Source organism: Alligator sinensis, unplaced genomic scaffold (genome assembly GCF_000455745.1).
Source record: "Alligator sinensis unplaced genomic scaffold, ASM45574v1 scaffold19_1, whole genome shotgun sequence".
In the NCBI taxonomy this organism is placed as follows: domain Eukaryota; kingdom Metazoa; phylum Chordata; order Crocodylia; family Alligatoridae; genus Alligator; species Alligator sinensis.
The window spans coordinates 2,821,384-2,832,698 of NW_005841916.1; the positions used below are offsets into that span (position 1 = coordinate 2,821,384).

General features: G+C 47.8%; 1 protein-coding gene across 6 annotated transcripts in view; it reads left to right on the top strand.

Annotated features, from left to right (window-relative positions):
- Positions 1 to 11,315, top strand: part of DCAF6 (DDB1 and CUL4 associated factor 6) — a 153,916-nt gene that overhangs the window by 31,380 nt on the left and 111,221 nt on the right. For all 6 annotated transcript variants that reach the window (XM_014517574.2, XM_025198210.1, XM_025198207.1 and 3 more), the window contains one exon: positions 4,403 to 4,464. The gene's annotated coding sequence lies outside the window, so the exon portion shown is untranslated. Of the gene's footprint in view, positions 1 to 4,402; positions 4,465 to 11,315 lie in introns of those variants that run through there.

The following is an 11,315-nucleotide window of genomic DNA, read 5'->3' on the forward strand; positions in this document are numbered from 1 at the left end:
CACGGACGACTGGGTACAGGTAGAAAACCGAGCAACGGAGGGTTAGCGGCGAGTAACAAGCAAGGTGTAATTGTGAAGGTCGACTGCAGCCGAAAATACTGTCAGTACAAGTATGATGCCTAGTTGGGCAACACACAGGGCGTTCCGGATAGCGCGTGGTCTAGCTATAAGCTGTGGTAGCCTATGCTAGGAATCTAGCTAGAGGCCTAGGGGTCTGTCCAGACAAGACAGGTGATCAGGCTGTCTTCCTGAGTTCGGGAGTGTCTGGGGAACCCTACGCTGAGGCGCGCAGTCCCCTTTATAGACTCCCTAGCCAATCAGGGTCCCCCCTTGATGGAACATTCTGGAGGCCTCAGCATGCTGGTCTGGCCAGTCACGCTCTAGGGGCAACTTCTGATGGGTTAGGCTACTAGCGATCACGCACTGTCCGCATGATAGTGCAGGTTAAGGTCTCATTCCTCCGCCACTGCATCACCGAATACCAGTCATGGGTAGCCTTGTCACTTAATGTCTTAACCAACAATCTGGTGGAGTCACATCACCTCCTGACAAGTTCATCTAATAAAAGATATCACATCTACTCGAAGGAACCAACTTCCCAGGGAAGTGGTCCTCGCCCCTACCTTGGACAAATTCAAGAGGAGGTTGGACCATCACCTGTCTGGGGTCTTGTGAACCCAGCATTCATTCCTGCCTGTGACAGGGGGTCAGGCTACTTGATCTGTTCAGGTCCCTCCTGACCCTAGCTACTATGAAATTATGAAACCTTTCCTGCATATCTTGTATGTGATGCTCGTGTGCTGGATCCATGGATTTGCATGGTTTTCGTATCTCCACTGCCTCTATGATCAGTGCTTCCCACAGCAAAACCATTGAAATACTGCACAACTATTCTGTAGATTGTTCCTGTAGCAGATAGGGTTTAGACAGGGTCATAGTCCATCTTCTAAACACAATCATCTCTAACAGGAAGCTTAAAGCCTGGACCTTGGCAAAGTTTAGTATGGGGTATCGTTAAAAGAATATTCTTGACTTTGACTGGGCAGTGTTATATTTTTGCAGGGGGTGCAGGATCAATCTGTTACTTTAACCCCAGGATGGGCAAAATGTGGCTCGCGGGCCGAATCCAGCCCACGGGGCCCCTAAAAAATGTAGAAAATGAATATTTAGCTGCCCCTGGCTGCCTGTCAGGCAGCCCTTGATGGCTTGCCAAAACTCAGTAAGTGGCCCTCCGCCCGAAATAATTGCCCACGCCTGCTTTAACCTGTCTTCACCAGATAGATATTCTTGATAAATGACAGGGACACTCTCTCTCCTGAAACAACAGAACTGCTGCTGCTTCTGAGCTGCTCCACTTTCCTGTGAAATGTGGTTTTGTCTCTTATCTTTAGGACTCTGACTATTCTGCCTGCGGCTGAAGTTTCTCCTACAGTCTACTGTGTCTAAGTCAGTATTTCTGACTGACTGACATTCTTAAATTCTAGTTTGCTGTTTGTAGGGGCTATCAGGTGGGCAGGTTTGGGTACTTACCTTAATGATTTAGTCTCATTGAGTAATCCTTAGTTCTTAAATTGCAGATTAAGAGCTACAGTACTGTCAACCCTAAATTAGAAAAAAAAAACCAACCCAAGAAACCCCACAGGTCATCATTGGATTTTTTTTTTAATATATTTTCTTTATTAATTGCCTCAAGCCATTAAGATTCATATTTTCAAGCTTTTCTCTGAATTATGAAAGCTAGAACGTTTTGTTTTAAAAGCAGACAAAAGCTGCAGTTTTCACATCATCACAGGACTCTTAAGTAGTTTTGGCAGCACTGCAAAGTCACTTTTTTGTCATTGAGATTAGCTTCACCTTTTCAGTTCCTGTATCCCTCAAACACTTGTTGCTCCCGCATTGCACCATTATACTATGTCTGCATGTAACAGAGCCAAAAGATAGAAATGCGAATCAGAATTAATCTTTTTCCTCTCTTACATCAGTATGGAATCCCAGACACCTGAAATTATAGCCCTGTCTACAATTACGAAGGAAACAAGACTGGCATCTTTCACTACGAACTAAATTTGTTTTGTTAAAATATGGAAAACATAAGGCTTGGTTGTGCTGCTGCAAGTTTATCATCTGAATAAACAAGAAAGATAAAAGCAACTAGAGAAAACAGACAGAGGGGCAGTGACTTGTCCTAGTCTAGTTCAGGATTTAAGGCTAGAAATATAGATGCGAGAAGGTCCTTTCTCTGCTTTTCTGCCCCACGTGGTTTCTTTATCTTTTCCCCTTTTCTATCAAGATGGATAATTTCCACTGAATTCAACTGAAGGAAGCACTTTAGGCTACTGTCTCAATGTATATCTGTTACCACAAGTGTCCTTAGTTTGTCCCTTTTCAGGTTAAAATCAGACACAGTTTCTCCTGCTTCTACCTATGGCATGCTTTAGGGCAGGTGTTATCAACCAGGCGTATTCAAACTACCCCCAGGGGTACGCAAGGTCCCAGGGGGTACACGGGGGTGGCTGGGGACAGTGCTGCCACCCCATGCTGCTGCCTCACAGGAGCAGGGCTGGGGTGGGGCAAGAGCAGGGCCGCACAGATGATGCACTACTGCCCCTCCACTGCTCACCATGCCCCCGCTCTGCATCCGGCCACTTGCCACCCCCCCTTCCCAGAAGTACACTTATCAAAAAGGGAGCTGCTAGGGGGTACACTTATTAAAAAGGTTGAAAACCCCTGCTTTAGGGCATGGGTCAGCAAAATATGGCCCATGGGCTGGATCCAGCCAGCGGAGTCACTGGATCAAGTCTGTGGAGCTGAAGGGTTTTTCCTGTGCCAGCACCCAGATCTGCACCAGGGCTGGCCATTGAAAAGTTGGGTAGCTTCCAACTGCACCCATACTGCTGCCATTTCTCTCTGCCCTCCAAGCTCTGCTCCAACATCAGCTGGGTGATTTTGTTGATGTCAGCAGTGGTGGGGGGCTTTGCGTGTGCCCATGCTGGGGCCATGCAGCTGGGAGCTCCACCTGTGCTGCTGCTGTATCTCCCAACCCCTTGCTCCTTGGTTGCGGCACGGGTGTAGCTTCCAGCCTGTGAAGAGCTGTGCTGGGGCCAGCATCTACAAAACTGCATCTGCCCTGGTGTTGCTTCTCCCCCTTTTCCAACTACAGCCTGGGCGCAACTTCCAGCCAGTGGGGAATTTTGCTGGGGCTGGGCAGCTTCTATCTGTGTGTATGCCACCAGAGGTGCAGTTTGCAGATACCGGGTCCCCGTTCAGCTCCCCATGAGTGAAGTTGTGCCTGCGCTGTAGCAAAGGAGTTGGGGCCTGGGAGAAGCGATAGTCATATGGGCACAACTCCCAGCTTTCTTGCCCAGCATAGGTGTGGAGAAAGCCCCCCTGCTGCTGACATGTCACAAGAGCCACCTGGCTCAAGTTGGATCAGAGCCACATTGTTCTGACCTGTGGTTTTATGACAGGGGCAGCCAACCTGCATTAGGTGTGCCACTAGTGGCACATGCAGGCTTTCTGTGCAACACCTAGCAGACTGTGGAGGGGAGAGGCAGCACAGCAGCAAACAGGGTTGAGGAAGCGGAAAGCAGAGCAGAAGATTGAACAGGAGCACCAGGCAGGGAGGAAAAAACAGAGGAGTCAGTTGTCTTTCTGTGCTATCAAGTCCAGTCTCTTGCATCGCTGTCATCAGCAGTGATGTGGGGGGATTCCTTTGGTAAACGATGATCTTCAGATGCAAGAGACTGGACTTGATGACACAAAGCCCCTTCTAATCCTTTCTTTCTAAATCTTTGCCTGGCTGGAGACCATGAAAATGAATATACAGGACATTAATACACAGCATATAAAACCCTGCCGCATAAAGCCTGAACTTCAGAGAAGAGTCTTCTTCCTTTGCTTCTCTGATTTTTTTCAAGCTGCCTGAAATGTTCCTATAAAAGTCTGATTTCTAGTCCTGTTCTTAGCATTAGGACTGTGTTCTACTTTTGACTTGAGACCTAAACTGATTGGCTGTGGTTTTCCAGTTTAAAAGTTATGCCTCTTAACCTGTATTATGTTTATTAGAATTGTCAGTTATGAGACTCTAGCTATTTTTTTTATTACTTGTACATACGGGTTATTTTCTTTTTTTTCTGTGCTGTAATTTCAAAGGAGGCAGCTGGTTTTGAAGCATGTCAATTTCAGAATTTTTATACTGGTGCTAAAGGTAGTGGAACAGCAACTAAACGTGGGGTTTTTTTCCTATTTGAACACTTAAAACCCTGGAAATTGTATTGGGACTTTAATTCAGATTCTGCTCTATTTAGGTTCTTATGTTGTGCCCATCACCAGAATATCTTAGTGCTAATGTTTTTTAACATCACGGTTTAAAATGAGTCTAACATTTTTTTTTCTTCAACAGGAAGAAGAGAATTTATCCAAAGGTTAAAACTTGAAGCAACGCTGAATGTACATGATGGCTGTGTAAGTAATTGCTTGAATCTGAGTTTTAAAAACTTTGAAAATGTAGTGTCCTTGTAACAAACTAAATGTGCCTAAATTGAAAAATGCAAATTAAATAATTTTATAGCCAAAGTGAAAACCTCTACCGGCTAAGACCTGCATCCAGGTCCTCATCTTCTGTTTCCTCTAAAGTTTCTAAACGGTACTACCAAAACCCGTGAAACTGAGCGAGGAGACATTTATTTCATTCCTTTGGCAGTGAATAAGGCTGTCACATGGGGAAAAAAGACTCTTGTAACATGGGCTGGAACAGGAAAATGAAGGAAGAGGTCATTGCATATAACTTTAAAAAATTCTCTTTACTTTTCCAATATCTAGCTGCCAAGTCCTTCTGTACTCGAGTCTCACAACCACAGTGCTTTTGGATTCATCAGATCCAGCTTCTGACAACAGTGTCAGAATACAGGCAGCAGCAAGTCTGTTTTCCTCACTCTGCACAGGGTTACTTAAGCTCCTAAGATTAGTTAGATGCACTTGATTGCCCTATGACTTAGCAGATTCTAGGGCTTAGTGACATGGTGGCAGATTTGTCTGTTGTGGAAAGGATTCTGTCCTGCCCAGCCTGTCAGTGGAGCAGAAATTCAGGCTTATTAATGCATTTATCTCTTCCTGTTCTTCTGCAAGAGTTTTTGAAAGTACAGGGTTGTTGTAAAGTCTGTTATGCATTTACACAGTAGTTTTTCTTAAGTTTAATTTGGTGTCTTACATAAATCAAAAACAAATTCAAAGTCAGTTACCATGGCAACTGTAATGTTTTCCTCCTGCATTATTATAGACTTCAATCTTGTGTCTATTAGACTATAAGCAGACAGTACATTTGTCATGGTACTGGTTGTGCTGCTCCTTTTTCCATAATGGAGAAGTCACAGGATTTGCATGGCCACACATCGCCCTTCCAAACAGGTTTAAAGAGAAGCTGAATGTACCACTGCTCTTCCATCAGTATGTGATCTGAATGAGCACAAAAACTAACAAGCCTGGTGCTGGTTGAGGGTCTGTTGGTTCCCAGAACTCTGCCAGTGTTGGATAAAGCTCCCATTGGTTGTTCAGATTGTGCGTGGGTGATGAAATTTGTGTGGGTGAGATTTTGCTGCATGTGATTCACTGCACAGCTCTGGCCCCTCATCACTTGCCTGAATTTACCTTGCATATATGCTGCCTACCACCACTGATCATGACCTGGACCTTCTACCACCATTGGCTGCTATGGATCCAAGGGTGGTCGTAACCTCAAAGACCTTATTGGCTTAGAGTTATGAACTCCTGAGGCAAGGTGATGTTGGTGGGCCCTGATGGACACCATGGCTCCTTTTACTGGTGCCAAGAATGATGAAACAGTACTTTTGGAAAAGAATCTCATGCTCATTTCCACAAAATGAAGGGTCTGTTGCTATATCCACACACTAGTCTGCAACAGCAACTGCTGCCCTAAAGATCTTTTGGCCCCAAGTAATCACGTTGTGACCAGGCAGACTGGGGAGTTTCTCCAAATTTCTCAGGGGCATTTCTGGACTAGGGAAATGAATAGCAACTGGTGGTACTGGGTCATCATAGCCACTTGTCATGATGAGCAATCGTCTCACATAAACTTCTGCTTATCCAAGAGTACCTTCATGGAGAACTGTGCTGAGCTTGCCTCATGCATACAGCAGCGACCAACAGTGATGAGGGGTTACCCTAAATCATGAAGAAGCTCATTGTCATCTTTGTGTGGTAGCATGTGGTCCACGGCAAACCATTTTGGCGTGGCCAAGTTGATGACTGTAGAGGTAGTGGGAGGTGTGTCCCACAATCCAGCAGATGATGGCTCTACGCATCATATGCCTTGTTGACGCACAGGATGTTGTGCATAATTTTACCAGCCTGGTGTTCCCTACTGGCGTTGGGGCCATCAATAGCAAACACATGGCTATCCTTTCCCTTGTATACTGTGGCTGGGAATCCATTAATCAGAAAGGCTACTTCTTGATTAAATTTCAGGCTGTTTACTGTGGCTGGTTCACACATGTAAAGGCCAGCTGGTTAGGCAAGGTGCACAACGCCAGGATATTTAGGGTCTTTCTCCCCCCTGAATAAATGGAGAGGAGAGAGTTTTGCCTTGGTCTGCGTGACATCCCAGTGGAGGAATGATTGAGGACTCTGCCTACTCGCTGAACCCCTGGCTGATGAAGCTGCTCACTGGAGCCCAACATGCCTGGAAGGAACTGTTCAGCTGCAAGCTTAGCAGGATGGCTGTGAAATGTCTTGAGGCTCACTGGAGGTACCTGAGGACACACATGGATGCTACTGAGAGCAACATACCTCAGTTTGTTGTCTCTGTATGCATGTTTCGCAACATCTTTGAGACCAAGCCCAAGCTTCTGCCCCTGCTGTTGGAGATGGAGTGGCCCCTGGTCCTGATGCCATTCCAACAAATTCTCAAGCAGATGCCAGTCAACTGGTACTTTGTGTTCCCGACGTGGTTGCTGGCCACTTTGCAGACTCTGGACTAAGGGTGGTGAATCATACAAAGTGTTTAATCAGGTTAATTGCTTTTGTCAACTAAACTCCACTAGTCCTGGGCCCCCAGTTGCCAGGACTATGGGGCCAGGCACCCAGGTCCACAGTCCCCTGCCCCTGGTAGGAGGCAGCAGCTGCTACAACGAAGTAGAGCCCAGTTCCTCCCGCCTGCTGCAGGCTCAGGATTCGGGGTGTAGCTCCCTGCCATTGTGCACACTCCTGGGTGGTGGCCACCAGTGCCCCCCAGATCTGTGCGCAGGGTGTGAGTGGGCATGGGCTTCTGCCCCGCTGCCCTCCCCCAGGGCCTCCAACCTGGTACTACAGGAAACACTGGAGCCACACAGGGCAGCTCATTGCTGCTGCAAGCTCCGTGCTGCTCTGGTAACGCCCCCCTGCATGCACAACAGCAGCAGTGAGGGGCACAACTCCGCGCTGCTGCCGCTGCTGCATGCGCAGGGGACGCCTCGCTAGGGCAGCAACGGAGCTCACAATGGCAAGCAGCTTCTCCCATGTTCCCTGCAGTGCCGCATCACTCCCGCTGGGCTGTGGTGGTCCTGTGGGAGGGCAGCAGGGTGGGAACCTGCAGCCCCCCCCCCCCCCCCCCCCGCCCCCAAAACTGAAAAATTCTGGCTTTAAAGGGCCCATGCCTATGACAATGGTTCCCTGCTGCTGGACTTCCGGTACTGGCTTGTTACTGAAGGCAAGCATAGCTTGGCCAAGACTCAACTCCCTGCTACAAGTCTGTACTTAGATTCACTAACTACTGCAAGGTCTGCACCTGGGTGAAATAAGTTAGATCAGGTGGCCATTTTTAACTTGATCTAACCTCCCGATAACCTACCTTTATGTCTCTATGCAGTCTGAGACACATGGCAAGATGGAAAATAAATGTAGAATTTTACTACAGGAATTTTATGAATCTTAGAAATATCATTCATTTAAACATCTGAGGTATTTATCAGCTTGACAACAGGTTGTAGATAAGTACCACCTATGTGAAGGACTGAATAGACTACTGAGTTATGTCCTCCTTTGGATTCTTGGTGGTCTGCTCCCAATATTAAAAGTTAGAATGGTGCCATCTTTTTTGTTTTTACCATTTTAAAATCCCTGCTAAGCTCCTACCTCTGTGGCACCCAAATTACAGCAATATTCTTAACACACCCCTGACAACCTTTGCACATAAAATTTCCCTCTTTCTGAACTGAAATTTTCATTTGGTTTATTCATTACATAAAAACCACTGCACTGAAAGAATGTTATTTAGGTTATATACTAAAGAATTCAGAAGTTAGGATTTGACTGGGTGGAGACTGGGAGAGTTCATAGAATCATATCATAGCATTGTAGAAAATTAGGGTTGGAAGGGACTTCAAGTCATCTAATCCACCCACCTGCTCAAACCAGGACCATCCCCAACTAGTAGGGCTCTGCGAATCTTCAGATAGCACTTCGGATCCAGTGCCACTTCGGACGCTTCGGCATCTGAAACGGCATGTCCAGATTGAAGCACGGGCTCAGTTAAGCTATCTGAAGCAGTTTGGAGCGCCCAAAGTACTTCAGATGCTTTGGATGCTTCGGACAGCTTAACTGAGAGTTAGAAGAGGGAGGAGGAGCGGGGAAGGGAGGGAGAGTGGAAGGGGGGAAGGGGGAGCAGGGGGGAAGACTGACATCTGTAGGTGGCCAGTGAGAAGGATTTCTCCCTGGCTGCCTTTCCAATGACAGCATCTGTGGGGTGGGACTGGAAACAGCATAAAAGCTTCTGCTTGGAGGCATTCTGTACCTTTTCCAGCTTGTTCCCTGTCAGGAACTGTGTGAGAAAGGAACACTCAGACTGAGGCATTGCAGCTTGCTCTGGCTCAGTAGTAGTTGAACTTGCCTGCTCCTTTTTCTTGTTACAAAAGATTGGGTAGGATTTAGCTTATCTTAGCTTAGCTATTCAATTACTATTAGTAATACTATTCAATTAATTTCTTTGAATTTATATTTGCTCTTTTTTTTTTGGAAACTGAAAAAAGAAAGCTGTGTTTTCCCTGCTAGTGTGATCCATCACTGTGCAAGGAGGCACAGATTGCTTGCACGCATGCACACACACAGACACACAAATACACAGAAACAGAAAGAAACTATAAAGGGAAAAATCAGACATAGAGAAAAATCAGATAAAAATCAGGAGAAGACAGACAGACAGCACACAATTTTTACATCACTCTTAACACTGAAGCAAACAATCAAAGAAGAGACCAGTGCATGCATGCAACAGAGAAATAAAATGCACAATACAAAAGGATTCCCACACACACACACACAGACTTTTCACAGCACAGGAAAGATCAATATGAAGCATGATGGAAAGGCAGGTGCCAGGTCTTCTGGCAGGGGAGGAAGATGGGGTAGGGGGAGAGCTAGAGCTGCAAGTACCTCCTCTCCCAAACACAGACACATTCTGTTCCCAAGCAGCCATGACATCAGAGCTGCCAGTAGAACCCAGGAGGTGTGTGCAGCAGCAGGGAGCTGGGCCCACCTGCTTCATTTTGGATGAACTGCCCACAGGCCTGTCTTACTCCCTGCCAGAGCCCTGCGGCTGCACATTGCAGCCCTGGGCCCAAAGCCCCAGCCCTGCCCAACTCCCTCCCTCTCTCTCAATAGGGGCCTCAATGCCCTCTTCCCCCCCACTCATCTACTGGAGCTGCTCTCCAGGCTGCATGGCAGCCATGTGCATCTACATACACATGGTGCCCCCTGCCTGACCACCCTCCTCCCACTCCCTCCCAGCCCCTTGCAGGCTGGAAATCTGCCAGCCTGCAGAGAGCTCTTTGCAAAATCCATGGGTTTCTCTGTTAAAACGAGAAAGCCTCGTTTCCCTTGAGTAAAGGGGAAAATCCACATTTTTTTCTGTTTTTCCATGGAAAGTGGAAAACTCAGATCCCTGTTGATTAGGAACAGTCTGCATGGGTTCACCAAGGGCAAGTCATGCCTGACCAACCTGGTTGCCTTCTATGACAGGATGACTGGCTCTGTGGATGCGGGAAGAGCAGTGGATGTGATATGCCTTGACTTTAGCAAGTCTTTTGATATGGTTTCCCACATCATTCTTGTGAGCAAGTTAAGGAAGTACGGGTTGGATGAATGAATTGTAAGGTGGATAGAAAACTGGCTTGATCGTTGGGCTCAGAGGATAGTAATCAATGGCTTGATGTCTAGGTGGGCGCCCGTACCCAGGAGTGCCCCAGGGGTCAGTTCTGGGACCAATTTTGTTCAATATCTTCATCAGTGACCTGGAGGTGCACCAATGTATTGGTTGCATATCAGATCAGCACCAATAAAAGGAAAATTAACATTATTGGCAATTGGCTTTTTTGGGCTGGTATAGCCAATAGCGTCACCAATAAATACTGCACGTATTCATGCAGCCGTAGCATGCACATGGTCAGGAATTCAGTTTGGTAGCTTGGAGAGCAGCATCTGGCTGGCAAGTCTGTGGGGGGGGAGGCAAGGGGCGTGGAGGGTGCAACTTGAGGGCCTCCATGGTGAAGGAAGGAGTGGGGCCGGGGCTGCCCAGTCAGGGCGATGAATACAACCCTGGGAGTGGGGCGGAGCTGCAGGTGGCTCATCCAATGTGGTGGATTCCCGCCACTGCACGTACACCCAGGTGAGGCATGGGGGGCATGCGCCCCTCAGATTTGCATCTGAAGTGAGTATGGGCTGCCCTGCTGCGGGCTCAGGACCAGGAGCTATGCTAGCCTCTTCTCGGAAGGGGGCTGGGCTGGGGCTGCACTTAGGGTGAGGCAGGGTGGTCAGCGGTGGCACTGGGGGGTGGGATATGGGGAAGTTTGGGGTGGCTATAGTTCACTCTGTAGCTGCCGCCCCCACCTGCTCTGAGTGCAGTCCCAGCTCAGCCCCTTTGCCAGGAAGAGGCTGGCGCAGCTGCTGGCCCCGAGCCCACAGTGGGCAGCCTGCCTTCACCCCATGCATAAAAGGGGGGGCACATGCCCCCCATGCCTTCCACAGGGGTATGCACAGTGGCAGGGAGCCACCCCCCACCCAGCGTTCCCCGGATGAGCCGTCTGTGGCTCTGCCCTGCTCCCAGTGGGCTTGTATTCACTGCCCTGGCTGGGCAGCTTTGCCCCACTCCCTCCCTCACTGTGGGGACCTTGAAATAATAATTGGCCATTGGTATTGGCCAAGAAAATTTTTATTGGTGCACCCCTAGTTTCTGGGTTAACTGTCTGCCAATAAATCACAAAGACTGCAGACAAGCAGCCACTGGATTACTGAAAATGCATGGAATGAGACTGCAAAGAGAGCAAGCA